The sequence below is a fragment of the Equus przewalskii genome, chromosome 14, assembly GCF_037783145.1.
Source record: "Equus przewalskii isolate Varuska chromosome 14, EquPr2, whole genome shotgun sequence".
Classification (NCBI taxonomy): Eukaryota; Metazoa; Chordata; class Mammalia; order Perissodactyla; family Equidae; genus Equus; species Equus przewalskii.
In genome coordinates, this window is record NC_091844.1 from 85,883,016 (window position 1) to 85,904,544 (window position 21,529).

The window sequence follows — 21,529 nt, forward strand, 5'->3', positions numbered from 1 at the left end:
CACACAGAGTTGGAATCCAAGCTGTCTCAAAGCTCCCTTTAGATAGGGTAGTGCTAAGGATACTGCCCTTGTGGAGTGCGGATTTTGCCAGATAAAAGAATCTTTGTTATTCTGAAAGCTACTCTGATTTTCTCCTGGTGGCTCTGGGGACTGAGCCTCCTCTGCAGATCTGTGTATAACTCATGTGGAACAACTCCAACAGAATCAGGAGTGCATCGTGCCTCCAGCAGTATTAGGAAACTGGAGGTCAGCTCCGAGGAGCTCTCCTGGCAGGCCCTGATCCTGGCTCTGTCTGAGGACTGCTTTGGAAGCAACACAGTGAAATCATTTAAGGTGACTAACTGCATACACAAAATCAATTTGTATCTCAGTTTATTGCCATCATTGTGTATACAAAGGTTTGATTTTTTGATGGTCTCTGCTATAGACTGAATGTTTGCGTCCCTCCAAAATCCGTATGTTGAGAACCTTACCCCCAGTATGTGGGTATTAGGAGGTGGGGCTTTGGGAGGTGGTCAGGTCATGAAGGTGGAGTCCTCATGATGGGATTAGTGCCCTTCTAAAGGAGCTCCCAGAGAGCTCCCTCAGCCCTTCCAGGATGTGAGGACAGCGAGAAGAAGGCGGTCTTTGAGCCAGGAAGCAGGCTCTCATCAGTCACTAGACGTGCCGGCACCATGATCTTGGACTTCCTAGCCTCCAAAACTGTGAGAAATAAATTTCTTTTGTTTATAAGCTAACCAGTCTATGGTATTTTGTTATAGCAGCCTGAATAGTCTCTAAGCGTTTGTCAAGTAGGAAGAAAGAAACGTTAATGAGATGCAAAATTACTATTGTCTGGGCAGAGGAATTTGCAACATAAATCTTGTTTACTGATGATAAATTTATTTGAAAAGGGAGATAATCTGAGTTTGGCCTCATGGTAATGCCGTGATAATGTCAATCCTGTATCAAAGATTGATCACTATCAATAATCAGTAGCAATGTGTTTGTAACTAGAGCCTAGAAGGTCCCACTGAACTCTCTTCTGCTGAACAGAAATCTTTCTGGGACAGTCTTTCTGACTAGCGGAGACTCGATGAATTCTGTTACTGACAGAGAGATGGGGCCATTCTGTACTATTTCAATCGTATAGCTGTGGGCGTTTCAGGCTTTGCCCTGAGTACTACATCGTTAGCTGTGGGACTGTAGGACTGACCAGGCGTGGTGTCAGAGGTGACATAGCAGTTACATAATTTCACTTGCTTAGAGTGACGGGCTTGTTCTGGTTGCTCCTGAGCGTCTTTCTTGCTTTAATATCTAAAATTCCCTGAATGTTGATTTTAGTAACTTTGGGGGCAGGATTTAAGCGTGTTTTTTAAAAATATTTTTTAAATATTATGTTTTACCCCGATGTGAAATCTACCATTACTGTAGTCTACACACACCCACATGCATGCACACTAAGAGATTTGTTTCACAGAACTGGCTCACAATGATTACGGGGGAGTGGAAAGTCTAAAATCTGTAGAGTCAGCCTGTGGCTGGAAATTCAAAAAGAGTTGACACTGCAGTCTTGAGGCAGAGTTTATTTTTTGGTGTGAAAGTCCAGTTTTTGCTCTTCAGCCCTTTCAACATATTAGAGGAAGCCCGCTTACATCATTACTGAAAATCTCCTTTACTTACAGCGAACTGATTGTACATTTTAACCAGTTTGACGAAATGCCTTCACAGTGACACCGAGACTACTGTTTGATTGAACAATTGGGCACCATAGTCCAGCCACATTGACACATAAAGCTAACCATTGCAGGGTGTGAAAAAGCCTTGGATATATGTTTAACTCACTTTAGAATGAATAAATTCTTCACCATAGTGGTAATCAGTAACTTTTCTTGGACTTCTCATCAAAACTGATCTATATTGCTATTCTGAAAGCTGGAAAGGACCCTAAAGCTATCTCTGCTGGAGAGTTTTCTGGAAAAGAGGCTCCCTTCCCTCCAATCCTGTGTTTTCCATTTGCAGTGGATATTTTACTCCTGACTTGAAGAACGGGTGGAAATCTGGTTACTGTCCCACTCTGAGCTTATCTCTTAGAGCAGAGAGAGACCAGAGGACTAGCCTCTGACAGCCCTGGGCAAGGTTTTATCTGAGCTTCCTCGTTCTTATCTTGTTTCATTTGAGGGAGAGTCAGGAGCTGGGAGGCAGAGTGTAGTGGGAAGAGCAAGGACTTGTGTAAAACCTGCAATCCCTTCTCATCTCCTCCCTCCCTCCCTTCTTTCCAGGACCATTCCTCAGGCAGATCTGAGCTCTGGAGCTCCCAGTCCCGAGATTCCTGGCTAGCTTCACTGTCTGAGACTCTCCCAGCCTTTTCCAGCTCCCAATTCACTTTTTTTTTCTCCACAAATATCCCCCCTAATAAAATCCTTGCATATTTATCCCCATCTTGGCGTCTGCTTCTCAGGACCCCCTGGGTGACCAATCCTCTCAGTTTGCCCTGGACTCTCCCAGTTTTAGCTCTGAAGGTCCCATATCTTTGGAAGCCCCAATCCCTGCCAGTCAGGACAGTTGATCACCCTGGGGCCAGATCTAACCCAAGGGGAGGTCACCTTTCAGGTTCCTTGGGGCATGTGCAACTGGGAGGGCAATTCTGGAGGAGGAGAGCAAGTAACATGGTGTGGCGCCCCTGCAGAAGTAGAAGCAGCTCGGGGAAATAGAAATTGGTTAAAAGGGAATTTTAGGCTTTTTTTAGAAAAGATTTTCAGTGTAAACCTCTCTTTCTATCACCCTTACAGAATCTTCTATAACGTCTTCACTCCTTGCTAAATTTGGTATGTTGATTCTTTCTAGCAAATTCTAAGGAGCTGAGTTCCATGCCCAGATTGATACAGCATGAAAACGGGCTGTTGTTCCTAACGTGTGTCCCAGAAAACAGGGGAGAGGAGTGAAGTTACACTGGGTTACAGTGAAGTTCCGAGATGGTGGGCAACACCAAGGAGATGCTTACTGGGTGGGTGGTCCATACACCAAAGATGGACCCCTCAGTCTTAGAGACCTTCTTTCCCTCGATGAACATTCATGAAGCATGAACTATGTGCCAGGCGTGTGTTGGGAACTAGGGATCCAGGGATAAAAAAGACGCGGTCCCTGCCCTGGGGGTGCTGAACAGTGCAGTAGTGTCAGACATGCATTTAAACACTGAACTATTTAGTCGTGTGGTTGCTCTGACGAAAGTTTGTGAGTGCAGTAGGTGGCGAGAGATTATGGAAATCAGCCTGGAGAAATCCGTGAAGTCATCAGAAACTTAAACCGAGGCTTGAAAGGAGAATAGGAGTTTGTTGTTTATAAGGCAGATAAGTAAATATTTCCAATAGGCAGAAAGATGTATCCAGTGACCCAGAACCATGAGCAAACCAGCGGTAGCTCTGCATATTTGGAGGATAAAGAGGGCAGGGCAGTTAGTGCTGCCAGACAGCTGTGTGGGGTCTACTCTCCGACAGCCTTGGAGGCTGTGCATAGAACTGTATATCCTGCGGATGACTGAGTACAAGTGAGGACTATGGAAAAAGGAAGAAGGCATGAGGTTAAGGCTTGCACTAAAAAAATCTGCGTGTAGACTAATTTTGAGGTAGGCTAGAAATAGGGCCATAGAGAGGAAGTGATGGAAATGATGCAGGGAACTGAGAAAGGCAGATTTGTGGAAGACATCTGGAAGACAAAAGGAAGTGCATCTTTTGTTTTTGGTGAAGAAGGGTCATGAAAATTCTGAATTTTGCTGTGTCTCCACAAAGCATTATGTACACGAGGACACAGTAGTTTGTCTCTATTGATACATTCATTGCTGATGTTTTTTAAACTAGTACTTATTTTTTTTTAATTGGATAAAGACCATTTGCCAACTAAATTTTATGTTGCTTAGAAGAAATATAAAAGTAAAATCTGTATTTATTTGTTGATTTATTTAGACAGGACTTTACTCTACCCATCACCTAGGAATCTACAGCGTCTAGGAAGTACCAATTAATGTGTTGTCTGATTTCAGTGAAATTACAGAAATCCTATTGGTAATATGCATCACGTGCCCAGAGGTATGCAGCCGGTGGAAAATGCAGCCTGTGCTGAGCAGGCCCATCTTTGCACCACGCTCCCACAAGACAAGCCAAGGAACAGCTTTTTGCCTTGCTGCTCCAGTGGAGCAAGAGGGATATTTTACAATCAAAACTCATTGTATCTTCACCTAAGGTTTGGCTCCTAATGTAAGCTTCCCAGGACCAGTCTTGCTGTTTCTCTAGTGAACTCTAGAATGCAGAAGTTGAAAGATTCATCTTTGTGCATTCATTCAACAAATATTTGAAGGTCTCTTAGCTGTCAGGAAATGAGACATTTACAGAGGGAAGTTGAGCAGAGAGAAGTCATTTTATTTCTCTTCTGGGCGTGGAAGAAGGCTGCACTTCCCCATGTCCTTGTCTCCATGTAAGACGATGTGATTAGTTGGGGCCGTGGCATTTGAGCCACTTCTGGCCACTTACTTTATCTTTCACTCTCTCACCTCCCTGTTTTGTGGTCTAGATTATGGGCAGCACAAGGAGATACTACAGGTTGGTGGATCCACTCAGTGGGAAGCCTCTTGCCTGAGTCATCACGTGGCAACTGCCTGACAAACCTTTCATTGCCCTACTGTGAGGGAGCAAGAAGCCTTTATTTTAATAATCCAATGGATATTTTGGAGTTAGCTGTTACAGCATCTGAGCTTTACATACCCTGACTAATACAGCTTAAATTTTTCTGCCAGCATCTATTTCCTGCTACCATATCTGTCTTTTGGAATACTGAAATACCTGACAACTCATCCTTCCTCATGCTCTCTTGCCCTCCTCCAATCTATTTCTAGGTGTACTCAGAAATATTTTTAAAGCAAAAATTTGATAACTACCTCTCATTGCTTAAAATCTTTTAATAGCTTTCCAAAGTTCTTAGGGTAAACCTTCCCCCTAGGAACTGGTTCCTACCAGTGTCATCTCTCCTCCTTGTCTCCCTTTCTCTCTCTCTATTTCTTTCATAACATCTGTCTTCCAGCTCTTCTATTACAGCATGATAAAAGTTGATCTCCTACCCAATGGTGTTCTGTTAAATGTTTAATGACTAGCTCTCTGGAAAAAAAACTGTGTATGTGTATAAGTAAAATACACAATATTCTTTGTTGTAACTTCCATTTTGCCAGTTGCTTCTCCCAGAGTGTGTTCACCGATATTTGCCAAACTCCTGTATTCATCATCAGCCTACGGATGCAGTCAAACTATAATTTAACAAAATCAGAACTTCAATAAATGTTTGATTACTGTCTGATTCAGCAAAGAAGTTGCTCACAACGTTGACAAATGAATGTAGTTACAACACGAATGTTGGTTGGTGTTTTACTTTAATTAACAAGTAAAACACCAAAGATTTCTCTTGGAACTCCTCTCTTCCATTCACTCCAAAGGGTGACTTCTTTGCTGAACAAGGTTTTTCAATTATTGGAAGAATATGGCTGCAATTTTTTGTGCTACTCACAATGTAGCAGCTGTAGATGTACACACTTATAAATTGCATCAGCATTATTAAGATTTTTTCCATCACTTTCTTAAATCTAGACAATCAACCTAATCTTAAATCTGGACTATAAATCAGGCCCTATTTGTAGAGTTTACCTGTTTTTATGATGCAAATACTCCCGTCAAGGCTGATTTTAATCTGCCAGTGTAACACCACTGAAGGCAGAATTGGTAAACACACATAGTCACCCATTATATAGTATTTCCACCATACAAACACAACAGATGTAAACAATCTAAGGAAAATACGTGATACTAAACTATAGAAAAATAATTGGGAAGTGAGTTTTGAGTGTTTATCATCTTTGTTTTTAATATAATTCATTTGACTGTAATTATTTTTTAACAATGGCTGTGTTTAACAACTGGCTTGCAAGATTCCTGACAATTTCATCATTAGCTCTCTTAAGCTAGTCTCAGCTGATGCCAGCCCGCTGTGGCTCCCACACAGGACCTTTGTGTCTGCTGGTCCACGTCTGGAATTCTCTTCTCACCCCTTCATTCTTAGATGTCTATCCTGCACACTCCAACTCATACTTTACTTAGTCAGGGAAGGCTTTTCTGAGTTTCTGGACTGTATTTTTGCCCCATCTTGTTCTATATGATTATAAGTGTGTTTTTGCAGATGATAGAACAAATTTTTATTTTGATAAATTTACCATGTATAAAGAACTTTTACACAAATTTTGACATTCTTTTTTCACTTCTGTGTGTTAGCTAGAACATATATACTGTCCTCTCTTTTTAGCTGAGAGGCAGAACTTCAGAAAATATATGGGTGTTTTCTTAAATAACCTGCACAGGTGGAAGTTACAGAGATGATATCAGAATTCAGAGTCTTCAGACTTCAAATGCAGTGTTTTCAGTTTTGACACACAGCCTTCAGGCTGTGTAACCTTGAGAAATCATTCTATGGCTAATGTTATAAGAATGAAAATTGTTTTAGGAATGCATTTTGATTTGAAAACTAATTAGGAACTGTTATTAAGTAAACATGTTGTGCAAAATACAGAAAAACGTTAGGTAAGTTGCCACAAACTTGTTGTTTTCTTAATTTAAAAAATCACCATAAGTACATAGGATAAGAAAGAGAATTAGAAGGATAGCCATGGGCAGGATCAGGAACTGGGAAAGCTTCCAGGTCGGGCAGCCTGGGAACTTCCTGCTGCCTGAGGGTTTTCTCTCAACTCACATTCTGTCATTTTCATGGCATCTTTCCTTACTTGGGTGCATCACTTCCCTTTTGCTATGAATTGGTGAATTCTCTTTGCATTCTCCAGTGTAGGATCCAGAAAGTTCCCATCTGATTGACCTAACTCATGACTATAGGACCTCAGGGGCAAAGCCCTTCGTATTGGAACACCTCCTTGGTCACCTGCCAGCTTGCAGGTGGGCCACCCAAGAGTGACCTTTCAATTGTTTCCAGTCAGCAGTGGCGTCTTAAATAATAGCTGATGCTGCTTCTTTTATGAGGAGGCTGAGGGTGGGGCAGCTTCAGTATCCAGGTTTTGGAGAGAAATGATGATCATGACCAGCGTGGGCTCCAGTCTGTATCTTTGAACTCCAGAGCAATGAGATGACAGAACAACTGAATTTTTTTTTGCTCAGAAAGAACTGAGTTAGTTTCTTGAGTAATTTCTATTTCTTACTACCTATTGAAACCCTGTGCAAATCGCTTACCTTTTTTGCGTCTTGATTTTCCTAACAGAAAAAAGGAGGGATTCAAAATATCTGTCTTACAAGATAATAATTAAGGGCAGCAACATATGGAAATCTCTTGGCTTGGTACCTGCAACATGGTAGGGACTCCAAAAATGTCATTTCCTTCCTCTAGATGAAAATTTCATTCAGAAAACTCATTTACACAGTTAAAGGGATTTTATACTAGACACTAAAAATAAGGAAATGAATAATAAACTTAAGTAATTTAACTGCAAACATAATTTTCATTTCGTGAGATTAGGTGTCTTGCACCGTTTTCTCCACATGATAATTTAAGGCGATGTCTGGTGGGGACCTCAGGGCGCTAGGGGATGGCAGAGGATGCTGGTCAAGAACCAACTCTGGAGCCAGACTCCTTAGTTTGAATTCTGGCTCAGACATTTGCACGCTGTGTGAGCTTGTACAAGTTATTTGGCCTCTCTGTACGTCAGTTTTCTGATCTGCAAGTGAAGATATGGAGAGTACCTACTTCATAGGGTTATTGGGGATATAAAATGTTACCGGAGAGAAAGCAACTAGAACAGTGCCTAGCAACAATGCAATCATATAGATGATTTGTCCACCATGCAGTTTGTAGCATAATATCCTCATATCACTGAGTATTTTTGGATCATCTCTAAGTACATGGAACAAAATTAAGCCCCCTCAAGAGTTTTCATTAGACCCCTAACGACGAGATTAGTGTGGACGGTTCCACAACTTCATTCGGTCCTTGGAATTGAGCGGGACGGTTCTCCGTGGCCTGGACCCACCCACATGGCGTGTGTGCATATAAAACCGGCCAAATCACCCGGGTGAGCTCGGATTCCAGACAGACCCCTGCAGGTGTGGTTGGGAAGAAGATGGTGTCATATGCCCTTGTCCTCCCTGGGGACATACCCTGGAAAACCCCTCTTTTGTCCCGATTCCCAGCCCCATATTTAAAGATGGCAGTGACTCTAAGGGACTGTTAGCCTTGCTAGCATTAAATAATATTATTTTGTGATTCTGTGTTCCCTTGTTTGGGGTGGCATGCCAAATTTGGGGCAACCAGAACAGGTTTTAAGGCAGTGCAGGCATTGTCTACAGAACATTCAAAACAGTAATAAAACTGACTTTCAGTCTTCTTTTCATTATCAAAATGTGCTGGCAATTCTAAAGAAAGCCAGCGATAAAATATGCCTCTCTGACAAATAATATATTTGTTGGTCTAAGTTGTAAACAACTGCTCTGGCTATTGTTGAGTTTTAATAATATATCTGTAAACTTCAAACTAGCCCTTTTTTTTTTTCCTTAAAGATTTTATTTTTTTCCTTTTTCTCCCCAAAGCCCCCCAGTACATAGTTGTATATTCTTCGTTGTGGGTCCTTCTAGTTGTGGCATGTGGGACGCTGCCTCAGAGTGGTCTGATGAGCAGTGCCATGTCCGCACCCAGGATTCGAACCCCAAAACTAGCCCATTTTTATAACTTATCCTTTAATAAACATAATAGTCCACAAGAAGTTAATTTAGAGAACTCTCAGTTATATAGTTACCCCCCATCACACACGGACTCAGCTACATATGTTTGTTTGGGAATAAATTCTTAAGAAATCGGAATTGTTGGTGTTCACTTTAGGAGCAGTTCTTATCACGAACCCTGTGTTACTCCACTTTCCTGTATTTAATACACATTCCCATATTTAAATAGTACTTTTGAAATAGACAATCATAACTCAGTGGTTTTGCAGATAAAGAAACAGAATCTCAGTTCCTTCAACTCTGCCATTCTATACGATCACTGGAGTTTTAAGTCTGTCTAAAGTTTAAAACAGTGAAACACTGCTAACTGAAAGCCATGAGGTTTTAGTTTGTAAATTCAAATTTTTGATCATATAATAAATATTTCATTAAATTTGAATGATATATTTATAATTAGTTTTTGGGTGGTGAACGTGATATAATCTACACAGAATTCAAAATGTATTACAATGTACACCTGAAAGCTATATAATGTTTATAATCCAATGTTACTGCAAAAATAAAAAATTTAAAAAAATAAAAATTAAAAGAAATAAAATTGGAACTTTTTCTTAATTTTTAGTTGTTTTAAAACTAATGAACAAATCAATAAAATAATGATTATTACTGAAAAATAACTTCGCTGTAGAGAGGAAGAACGTGTTGAGAGGGTGGAAGGATCCACTTTGGGTGTAACGTCGAGTAAGTGGCCATGGCTTGCCCATGTGCTTCTGGAGGCTGTGCATTTCTCAAAAGCAGGGACCATGAAGGAATTATCTGTGTATCTGAGGGACACAGTATAGTATATGGCTCACAGTAAGTGATAATCTACATGTTCCTGGAGTAAAGGAATAAAGGAATGGGATGATTTTTCATTCAGCTGACATAATGAGTGAATTCTATTTACTAGGAAATACTCTTGGTTCTGCAGGTACAGATGAACAGGAGGGACAAGAAAGGAGGGAAGGGAGGGTGGAAGGAAGAATTGGAGGGAAGATAGAGGGAAACAAGGAAAGAGGGGAGAAAGGAAGGGGCCCAACAGGGAGCGGCTTTTGTTCCGGCACCAACAGCTGTAAGAGGTTTCCGTAGCTGTGATATTACTGTCTGGACTCCAGAAAACACAGGCTGGCTCCTGACCCTTTGAAAAAATTGGAAGACTCTGGTTTGGACCAATCTAGAATTGACAAATTATATGTGGAATTAAGCCAGGCTCAGGAATATTGCAAGTTTGTCCCAGATTTTACGTTTTTTTCCCAAGCAAAATGCATGCTATAACCTTAAAAATCTAACAAATCAATGTGCAAATAATCCAAGCATTTTCTTAATGAAATCTGCTGTTATTCAAATTAATTTATCTACGCAGTGTGCATGTACATAAATCTAGAACATATATTGTACTTCCATTAAATAAAATATTTACTTTAAATAAAACTAACCTCCCTTTTTAGATTCCATTTGAATTTTGGAATGCATATATTTTCCAAATTTACTAGAAGGACCTTAGATTCCTAGGCCCTTTGTAGAAACTCCACACAGGACCTCTCTGAGATGAGCGTCATTTTAATAATGAACATATCTGATCATACCATTGAAAGAACACACATGCACATATTAAAATTTCACATCTATATGGAACAGTATTTGGAAACAAAGCTCACATTATTTGAATGTGTTTTAACACTTTTCTTTTATATTTAAAAAATATATTTAATTATTCTCCCATAGTGAGTAATACTGTGTGTGTGAATACATATGTGTAAATGCATGCAGGGATGTATGTGTGATGCGGTGTGGTGTGTGTTGTATGTGTGTGAGAGTTTGTGAATGGTGTGTGTGGTATGGTGTGTATGTAAGTGGTGTGTGTGTGATGTGTGTGTGAATGCTGGTGTGAATGCACACACACTTAATGGTCAGGTCACGTGGGCTTTAGTTGGACAAATCGCTATTCAAACTTCTCCTGTCATTCCGCGTGCACTGCTCGCTGCTCAGTACTGTTTAATTCATTTTATGCAGCCATGATTTTGAAAGAGATGCGTGGGAGGGCTTCTTCCAGAGGCTCACAGGTCATCAAAGGGGCGTGTGTGTGTGTGTCGGGGGGGGGTGGCCTCCTGAGCGCAGCGGGAGGGGAACCCCTCAGACCATCCTTTCTGAGCCTCAGGTCCAGCTGCAGGGCCTCTGACAAAAGCACCACAAAAGCCTGAATCTGAGAGCCAGGATCACTCTGTCTTCTCCTTTCAGAGCTTCTGTGCTAAGTGTAGCCATGTGTGGGGAGGGGATGGACGCCTCCTCGTCAGAAAGAGACTGGAGGGCTCTGGAAATGAGAGGAAGCGCTAACCTCTGCCTCCTAGAAACTGGACCCCATCCAGAGTGGACCCTCAACAATTCCACGGGGATATCCACTTCTCCTGGCTTTCATTTAGTTTTAAAGCATTTTAACTCCTCAATTTTGCAAGGTCGCAATTGATTTTATTTGGACGACACTTGTTTAATATTCCTTTAAAAATCGTGAGTTTCCATGTGGATTCCCTAAATATATCAATACATTTAATTGTTTTAGGCACAACTAAAAGAAAAAATAGATCAATGTAAATAAAATACAAGAATGGTTACTTCTCAAGAATGTTTCTGTTAATGAAAAATGGCAGACACAGTACAAATAAACCAAAGGTAACCATTTCACCAAGGCAAGTAGCAATGTAAAAGGTCAAGTCCAAGAATGAAACCAAATTGTGTAAAGGTTATTATGTCACAGATCCTGGACAGATCTCAGACTCAGAGTTGGCCATGTTAATTCCTACCTGGCTGGAGGGCTACCGTGATTTACATTCCAGGAATGGTGCTCAGAGTATTCTACTTTTGTTTCATACGGTGTTCCTGTTTGTTAAAAGTTGTTTAGCATCGCTCAGACCAGTAGAGGTTATCCGGAAAGCATCAATCCTCTACCAGGAATTTCCCGGAACTGTAGTATTCAACACAACACCTCACCTGCTCCCCTTCCTGCGGCGTCTCCTAAGTCCCAACAAGAACAGCCGAGTGTCAGAGGCCAGGGAAAGGGTGCTGCTGGGTGGGGGCCCAGTCTGCAGGCTGCATTGATCCGAGCAGAAGACTCAATGCACTTTGACTGCTGATCAATAGATATTGATGTAATCCCGGCTCGAAATGCAGCAGGGTTAATCAGTGTCTACACAGAACACTGGGCTGAAACGCAATCTCCCTATTCGAGGAGCCTGGGGAGGTGGGACTGTTTTTGCTTCAGCAGCTGCCTGGGGAGAAGGGGGAGGCGGCAGCTTGGACCTTTCCCCGAATGTGGCCTGGAGCAGTCTGGGCTGGCCCGGGTGCTGTGCTCTAGAGACAGCTGCACAGCGGACGCTGACGCGAGCAGCACGGTCAGATGGCGTGTTTCTGTCTCTGATAGACGGCGTGTGAAACTGCTCATGGTTTTGTGCCTGAGACCTCTGGGTCTCGTGGATTAGCCCTCCTCTGGTCACATTTTCAAACAGGAATAAGAACAAAAACGTCTTAGATCAAATTATTTCAGTTCTATGATGTACACTTTTATAACTAATTATTTAATTGCGTGAAAAATGGTATTTCAGTGTTTTAATATTTTAGATTTTCCACATATTTCCTCAGTCATGACCTCTACTCACAGCCTCCTCATTCTCTGACTCTTGTGTCTGATTCCGTTACTCTAGAAGCTAAGAAGAAGGAAGGAAGAACAGAAGGAAAAGAGAGTCCTCAAGTACATTTTTATCATTTTTATGCTTAATGTGAGGATAAGGCAATAATATCAATTCTGCAACCCAAAATCAATAGCTCTTTTTATTAGTGCAACTTTACACGTTGTGGGCATGGAGAACTCTGGCAGAAAAGTACTGGAAGCCAGTAGAAAAGTCTGGGTCTATTTCCTCTGTTCTTACTGGCAAGTAATCTAAGTGAGCAATTATCTTCTTTCTCTGTTTCTTTCGCATTAAAATGAAGGTGGTAACAGTGGTCTCTCTTCCTTGATAGGGGTGCTTTGCAGATAGAAAGATCTTCAGTTTATAAGCTTATAGTAACCATATTCTTTAAATAAAAATATTAAGCTATATTCTGGCAGTGGGATAAGCTGTTTTAAATCAGGAATCTTCTGGAAAATCTTCATAGAAATAAATTCTAATTCATTGCAAAAACTGACAATTATTTTCCCTTTTGCATGAAAACATATTCATTACATACAAGTATGATCATTTTCTGAAGTTAGTATTCACAACACGGTCATTATGGAATTTTTAAGTATGTGTGAATTTAACAGATAGTTGGTACTGCTTTATAGCTTTTGAATAAGGTTGTAATTCTAGGGTTGTGATTTTGGGTTGTTTTCCCTTTATTTCTTCCAATAAAGAAGGCTTTCGTGTCTACAGGGAGCTATCATCTTGGGTAATCTGCAATGCCAATTCTCTGCGTTTTGCTCCAGCGAGAGTCACATGAAATGAGCTTCAGTCCCACTGAAATAGAGTCTGAAGGATGCAAATAGGTAAATTGTGACCCTTTAAAAATTACGCTCCTTGTTTTCTTTGGACTTCTCAGCCATATTGGGTATGGGATTTCCCATTAATCTTCTGATTTTGTTATCTTACCATATTAGACAGAGCTGAGGCTTTGGAAATGGAAATAAAGAGAAGTTGGAACAGATGGAAAACATACAGAAGTGTGTGACTATGGGTAAGTCATTTAAATACTCTGAGCTTCAAATTATAATTTATAAAATAAATATAATATCATCTACCTCGAATAGATTATTTTCTGAATCAATCAAAACTCTTTAAGCATAGTGCTCACAGTGTCTGGTGTATCATGAATGTTCAAATTGATATCTTTTATTATGATTACTTTTATCTACACTATGAGGGGTTAAGGAGCCCTGACAATGATCCAAACCAAAATGAAGACAGAAAAGGAAAGGCCGCCACAGCCTGGAGAATAAAGCTAAATAGCTTGAGGAGTCAGGTTTAATTTATTTTCTGTGGTCAGCCAGGTCAGCGTATCCGCCTGGGCCCGCAATGTCTGAGAAGCGGTGATTGAGAATCAAGAGGGACAGGGCCCGTATTGACATTTCTTTCCTGTTCTAACCTTGAATCCACTGCTATTCTTTGTTGCTGAGGGGCTCTGTCTTTTCTGGAGGATGTTTATTCTTTCTACTCTTAAAGGTCCCTTCATACCAATCCTCATTAATACAGGGCAGTAGGGAGCAGCCACGTTTTCCGCTTCTACAAGTCATTCCTTCACAGTCCCACACAGCCCATACTTGATCTACTTCCCTTTGCCCAAAGTGTGTAAGTTGTGTTTATCCAAGGCATTTGGTGTGAATCTCATTAAGGAAATTCGACCAGACAGTGGTGAGTGACTCTTCCAATCTAACTGTGAGTTCCAACAACAAGAGAGAAGCACCGCTGTCTCTGGCACGTCTTTGGACTTTGGGGGAAGACTGAGCTGAATATGTAAATCAGCAAGCAGACACATGAGAAAGGGGGCTCACGTGATAGGCCAGTTCTCAAACTTGCTGTGTTGTTTCTCACAAGAAGTGGCAGGAAAACAATTCTTGGAGTGTTATTTATGTTGTGAGGTCCTCCTGGATCAAAACGAAAAGGACTTTTTGGGAGGAGAGAAGTGGTGCTAATACTCCAAAGACAACTGCTAACATGTTCGCATAAACAGGAGGCATTAAAGGAGGAATCAAGAGTAACTTTTCTAAATAAATACTTAGTAATTCTGTAGAAGGAATGGAAGACAAATTTGAGGAGATTTCCCAGAAAGTTGAACAAAAAGACCAACAGACAGATAATAAAAAATTTCATCAAATTAGAGGCTCAGCCCAGAAGTCAGGTACTAGGGTTTTCAGACAGAGAAACCAAAGGAAAAGGAGAGAAGAACATTTTCCACGAAACACTTGAATATCATTGCTCAGAAATGAAAGGCATGGATTCTGAAATTGAAAGTATCCACACGATGGAAGGAAAAAGCTCCATACTGAGTCACATTACCATGGCATTTCACACACTGGAGACATGGACCCCAACAGCTCCTTGAGAGGAAAAAAATAATTCACTTACAAAGCAAGGGGCTTCAGAACATAATGGATTTTGAACCAGCAGCACTGAAAGCTACAGAAAAATAGAATAATGCCTTCACAGTTCTGAGAAAAACTGATCTTCGATTTACATCAACATTCAGAGAAACCATCGAGCAAGTATGAGGACAGAGTAAAGACATTTACTAGACATGCAAGGTGTCAGAAATTTACTGCTATAGGATATGCTGCTCAAGATGAGCATGAAGACTAAGAAACAGGAATATGTGAGTTCCAAGAACTAGAGTGTTCATAGAAAAGAAAGGTAACAGGGATTGCTAGGATGATGATGAAGAGAGAGGCCAGGACAAGGATCTGTGGGTGTGACCAAATGAGAGAAGGAGGACCATTTACACCAGCAAGAGGGAAAACTAAGAGTCGAAGAGCATCCAAATTGATCTAGTGTATTGAGTGGAGCTTTATGTTTCGTATGGAGATCTGGAGATGAGTTAGTTGAGAGACACATAGAAACCAAGCTAATACAAAAATGAGAATTGAATTTCACGGCACAAAACAGCCTCCAAGAAAGGAACTGTAAGTACCATGGGGCGCACCACTCAGCTAGCATTCAGATTTATATAGTAATCTTGTTGCCGAATCTTGGTCCACCCACAATTATGAAGGGACAATATTGGAAGGATGCGTATATTGCCTTTGCTTTGACAATTGCTTCTCACACCACAGAGTTGGCAGACTCTCCTCTCAATTTTGACGACAGGCAAAGTGACTTTAAAGTTTTTTATGAGATAAGCTATTCTTAGGATCCGGTTAAACAGTTGTGGGAAACATTGCAAAGACAAGATCATTTCTCAACTGGGAATTGCTCTTTGGTTTTCAGAGTTTGCTTTATTCAGATATGAAGTTAATTTACTTGTTTTTCTCCACAGAGTTCTGAAGAGGATGGGCGGTTTGTTCGGAGGCTGAAGGGGCAGTGAATGAAGGCTGAGAGTGATTTGGAGGCCTGACTCTGTGAAGTATTTCGATGCCAAAGAAATCTGAGGAAAAAAACAAAAGAACCACTCTGGCGAGAGGTCCACTTCCAGAGCATTTCCAGTTGTAAGAATCATTCCCACAGCAGGTCATTAAGTGGAGACCTGCTTCTAAGCATGAATCTTCTCCTTCCTCTGCTTTGGTCTGCCATCTGTCATTGAAAGAAATTAGGAAAGCATAGAAAAATACAATGACGTGACCATTGGTGTCATATCGTCAGGTTTTCTTCCCATCTTTTGCTGATGTACTTCTCAAACAGTGGGCATTTTTTTTTGTATATAAGAGTCTATATTCTACTTTCTGCTAAACCTTGTACAATGTTCCCATTCATTTAAAATTCTTTATAAAATGCCTTTTAATGCTGAACAATGTTTCAACGTATATGATAATTTACATAACTGTGTCTCTGATATTGGTATAAAGGTCTTTCTGATTCTTCATAATGTTGAGGCAAATATCTCTGTTCAGAATTTCTTGACTATATTTCTGAGTATTTGGAAGAAGATTTCGAAAAATGGAATCATTGCATCAAATTGCTTTTGGAAAGTTTGCGCCCAGCGCCACAATTAGTGCGTGCAGGAAGGAGTCCATTTGTTCTGTTACATTCCAGTCATGACTGTGTCTGTTTTAAAGATCTTTGCTTATGTAGTAAGATAATATTAAATATTTTGATTTATAGTTCTTTTATTTATGAGTGATATTGAATATGTTTTCAAATAATATCCATCGTTTGTATTTTTGCTTTTGTGGATTATCTGTTAATGTGTTTCATTCGTTATTCATTTGAAGGTTTTTAAAAATGTATTTTGACTATTTATCTTCATCTGCCATGTCTGTTGCAATTACATTTTCCTCTGGTGTGTTAGTTTGCTAAGACTAGTCTTTGTATTTTTGTGTGCAAAGTGAAATTTTGATTGCCCCCATTCTCCCTCTCACAAAACCTGGGTCTGCCTTGTATTCCGCATGTCACTGCTCAAGGTAGGAACTTGGCTATCATTGTTGGTTTCATCTCTCTCTTCCTCTCCATCTTTAAGCATTAGAAGTCTGGCTGCCAACATTATGCCTCCAATCACTCTTATTATTATGTTAACTACACCCCCTGGTCCACAGTACCCTCATCTTTCATTTGGGCTGCTGCAGACTCCTCCCTGGTCTCCACTTCCTCTTCCACATAGGTGGCGTTCCAGCTGCTTGGAATGCATTCACCAAGCACAGGCATACATTATGCATGCACACTCACACACTCTCTTCACAATGTCTGTCTTCTAGATTCCTCATATTTGTTAATCCCAAAGTCATCTGTACTGAGTTTAATGATGGCCCCACAAAACATATGTCCTTGTCCTGGCCTCCAGAACACGTGAGTGTGACTTTATTTGCAAAAAGAGTCTTTGTAGATGCAATTAAGTTAAAGATCGCGCGATGAGGGCCCTAAAACAAACTATACATCTCTTTATGAGACACAGAAGAGAAGACACTCATGGAGGGGAAGACCGTGTGGAGACGGAGGTGGAGGATGGAGTGATGCGGCCAGAAGGAAAGCTTACGGCCACCAGAAGCTGGAAGATGCAAGGAACGCATTGTCTTCTAGAGACTTTGGAGAGAGTGGGGCTCTGCTTACCCCTCAGTTTTGGACTTCTGGCCTCCAGAACTGTGAGAGAATCAATTCCTGTTGTTTTCAGACACCTGGTTTGTGGCAGTTTTTATGACAGCCACAGGAAACCAAAACACTCTCTTCTCAGAGATACCTTACGGATCCTCTGGTCCCAAAAGGGTTCTGCCAGTGTTTCCGTTACTGAAACATCTTTGGCTCCTGTATAGAATGCATGATATTTTCTAATTGTAATTTTAAAAAATTTCTTTCTCAATGTTATTTTACAAACAGCATAAGGGCAGGCACTGTCTTTAATTATTCTTTAACGTATATCTAGCTCTTGGCGTATTGTAATTGCTCACATTGTGGAAAGAGAGGAGACCAGGAGAGAGAAGACAAAGAAGGAAGAAAACTCTAAGTGGCTCTGCTCTTCACTGCATCCTTCTCTTCTGAGTTAAATGGTTAACGATGTCCATGCGGTCAGATCTCATAGAAACATTGAGTGTTTAACCTTCATTGGTAAGGGTGTTTTATTTCTTTCTGATTTTTGCTTTGGTTAGTTGTGTAATACGTGACAGATTCTAGCAGAGTTCAGTCAACACACATGTCTATTGAGTAAACCGTGAGAGACCCCTTCACCTTCCACTGACATTCCCATTTCATGGATATTTTACCCTATTATTATACATTTACATACGCATACATATAAACATGTGCTACGTATTTTAGAATATTAATAGGCTCATATAAGCACAAATGTTTCTTAAAATTTGCTTTTCTATTTAGTAATGTGAATACGCATTTTCAAGTCAGCTCCGGTAGCATTAGCTCGTCATTTTCAGTAACTGTGTTTGTTCCATGGGGGACCTTTGCGTGATTTCTTTCACCATTGTCCTATTGATGGACATTTATATTTACTATTCTACCAAGTGTGACAATGAATACTTTTATACTTAAAACTTTAACTTTTTTGAATGTCCTTAAAAAATACTTTCCAAGAAATCCAATTACGAGATCTAACAAAATTTAAATTTTTGATGGAGACTGACAATTAGTGTGCAAAAGTTTTACTAACTTACACTCTCTTCAAAGTTATATGATACTACCAGTTTCTCACATTCTTGCAACACTTTAAAAGCTTTTGCAATCTATCCGGTGAAAAATAATGTTCATTTATTGTTTTAATTACTTTTCACTTGACTGCTAACGACATTAAGCTTCTTTTTGTATTAATTGGCCATAAAATTTCTTCTCCATGCACTGCCTGTTCATTTGCTTTGCTCACTTTTATTAGCTTGTGACTATTTTCTTTTATTGATTTGTAGGTACTCTTTATATATTCTTGAATAAATCATTTTACCCTTTCCGTTACTTATATATTTTGCACAGTTTTTAAAAAATAATTCAAATAACACATTATGATAATATAGCTAGCATGGGAACACTGACCTTTCCAGGGGAAACTAGTTATAGTCATGCTCTGTAAAATAACATTTTGATCAATGATGGACTGCATATATGACAGAGGTCCCATAAGATTAACATCATATTGCTGAGGTGGGTAGTAGGCTATATCAAGTAAGTTTGTGTAAGGACACTCTATGATGTTCGCACAGCCACAAAAATCACCTAATAATGCATTTCTCACAACATATCCCATCATTCAGTGATGTGTGATGGTGTATGTCTACGAGTGGAGTGTAATTCTCTTTCCATTCTTAACTAATTATTGATAGTGTCAAGGTCCTATATTTGCTGTAGTTCATTCACACTTGAGGACAAGGTGATTGACGATAACAGAAATGCCATTTGACTCTGCTTGTCAAGTGACCTACCTGTGGAAGCAGAACACCTGAACACAGGTTGTAACAGGACTGAATCGGTTACACTGAACCACAAGGGGGAGGTGTCTGACCTTAACTGTGAGAGATAAAATTTAATATCCTGACCCTCAATTGAAAGACAAATGGAAGACAAAGCACACCCACCTGGCTGTTAGCCTTGATTAACATATTAAAATTTTTCTCTCCCTTGGCCGAATCACATGCACTAATTTAGTGTCATAATTTAACAGACCCTAATGACTGCAGGACATTTTTTGAAATGTAAATCATATCATCTGTTTCCTCCATCAGTGTGACATCTGCCAATTCGAAGGACATCTAATGTAGATGGGATAGAGTACGTTTGTATATGTGTCTATTTAATACCTTTTAAGCTGTCATTTAATTCCTATCTTCTTCAAATACCTGGACAAATGCAAGGAAAACATTTGGCTGAGTCAAAAGTGCAGAATTATTAATCAATCCTCGCAAACAAGTGGGCTAGTTGGCCCCCTAGCTGGGCCGAATTCTCAGAATTGCAGAAATGAAGGATCGTGGTGATATGGACGGCATTTTATTCTTGTCTGGCTGAGTTTATCTCAACTCCCTGTTTACTCTTCATTACCTTTGAGCAAAACACAAAATTGCCTTGGAAGGTGCGGTACTTCCACCCTGTGAGGGTCTCTTAATTGCTAACCCCATCCATTAATCAAAGGCTGGAGAGCCCGGCCTGGGGCTCACTGGTGACCCAGTGGGTTTAGGCCACCTAGTTCAGTATGCTAATGACAACCGACTCTTCTAATATGCTCATCAAAAATGACTTTCTCTAATCTGCCCTAAACTGTTGTGACACTCTGAGCACACGGTGACAGCTGTGAAGTCAGACGCTGCTTCCCCCTCAGAGGGGCTTGGTGACTCTGTTTAGCATCTCAGGGGGGCCGTGGGACGCAGGAAAGCCTGAGAGGGCAGAGCGGGGCAAGCTCTCACAGTTGGGTCAGAAATGACAAGGTACACATGACTCCCTCAGTGACTTTCACGGATGTGAAACCACAGCACCCCAACTCCCCTTTTGTCTCAGCGTCAAATCCTGCTGGGAGACCCATCCTAGATATTAAAGGATCAACAAAAAATCATCGAAAACTTGAACTAGCCTAATGTTTTAGTGAACACTTAAAAAATATGTTCCTTCCAGTGGGGGGCATGGGGTGTGGTGGGGTGGGGCAACAGTTTGATCCAGAGACGTGTTTCAGAAAGTTTCCTAACCTAGGCTGCAATTGGATTTACTTTTTCTGAAAGCCTAATGCTTGAAGGCATGAGCATCTTCGCAGACAATGTAGCTGGGAGCATAAAGGGTTCAGAGGCGCTCTTTTATCTGATGAAGGAATGAAGCAGATGGTGACCCGGTTATGAGCATTGTAAACTCACCCTGATGGTGTTTCTTCATTGTTTCCCACCCCAAACTTTGAGGAAACTCTTTCCTCCCCCCTCTTAATAAAAACACTGCAAATACATATTTTTTTTTGGTGGGAGAGGGATGCAGGATTTGAAAGGGTGGCTCCCTTTGCAGGCGTTGCTGCGACGCAGGAGACGTATGAAAGGTTTTTAGCAGAGTGGACACTGTGGAGGTCCTGACAGCCTGGGGACGATTTGTTTGTGTTGGACTAACCAGTAAGTCGGCCGTTAGCATTTGAGTAATCGCTCCTGTCAGCTTGTTAAACATGAAAAACAAATGCACTAGAGAAAAGCCATGCCTCTTGTTCGGAGAGGGAGGCATTTTTAGGACTGTTTCCAGTCCGGGTGGTCATCGGCAGTCCTGGCGGTTGTGGAGGTGGCGTGTGCCCTCTCATCGACCACATCTGCGACAGAGCAGGATGGAGACGTTGAACTTCTGACCTGGGAGCCAGTCCAGCCCTTGGCTTGGTCTCTAGGTGGTCGTATTTCTGGTCACTGATGTCAGAGCATAGAGAACAATTTCCTTCCTGGGGGCTGCTCTGGTTCTTCTAATCATAAAAGTCTCTCAGGTTTAGAGGAAGAGGGAGCCATTCAAGAGCTGTGAATGATGTTTAGTCAGAAAATTAACGTCAAGTACCAGGCAGGTGCTGAGGCTGCTGGGGACCAGCGGTCTAATGGAAACTTGCTTTCTCTTATTTTTAATGCTCTTCATCGCCTCTCCTTTCTTTCTCCGTTATCCCTTCTCCTTCACGTCTTTTTACATTCTCTCTGCATAAGTTCTATGCCACCA

General features: G+C 40.8%; 1 long non-coding RNA gene across 2 annotated transcripts; it reads left to right on the top strand.

Moving 5' to 3' along the window:
• The first annotated feature begins 522 nt into the window (after positions 1-522).
• LOC103547835 (uncharacterized) lies at positions 523-17,882 on the top strand. 2 transcript variants are annotated; one of them, XR_544112.2, is made up of 4 exons: positions 523-704; positions 13,175-13,287; positions 13,399-13,475; positions 15,768-17,882. It is a non-coding gene; the product is annotated as an uncharacterized lncRNA (long non-coding RNA). The 2 variants fall into 2 exon arrangements; XR_011525820.1 differs by lacking the exon at positions 523-704 and adding an exon at positions 12,062-12,513.
• The last annotated feature ends 3,647 nt before the right edge of the window (positions 17,883-21,529 follow it).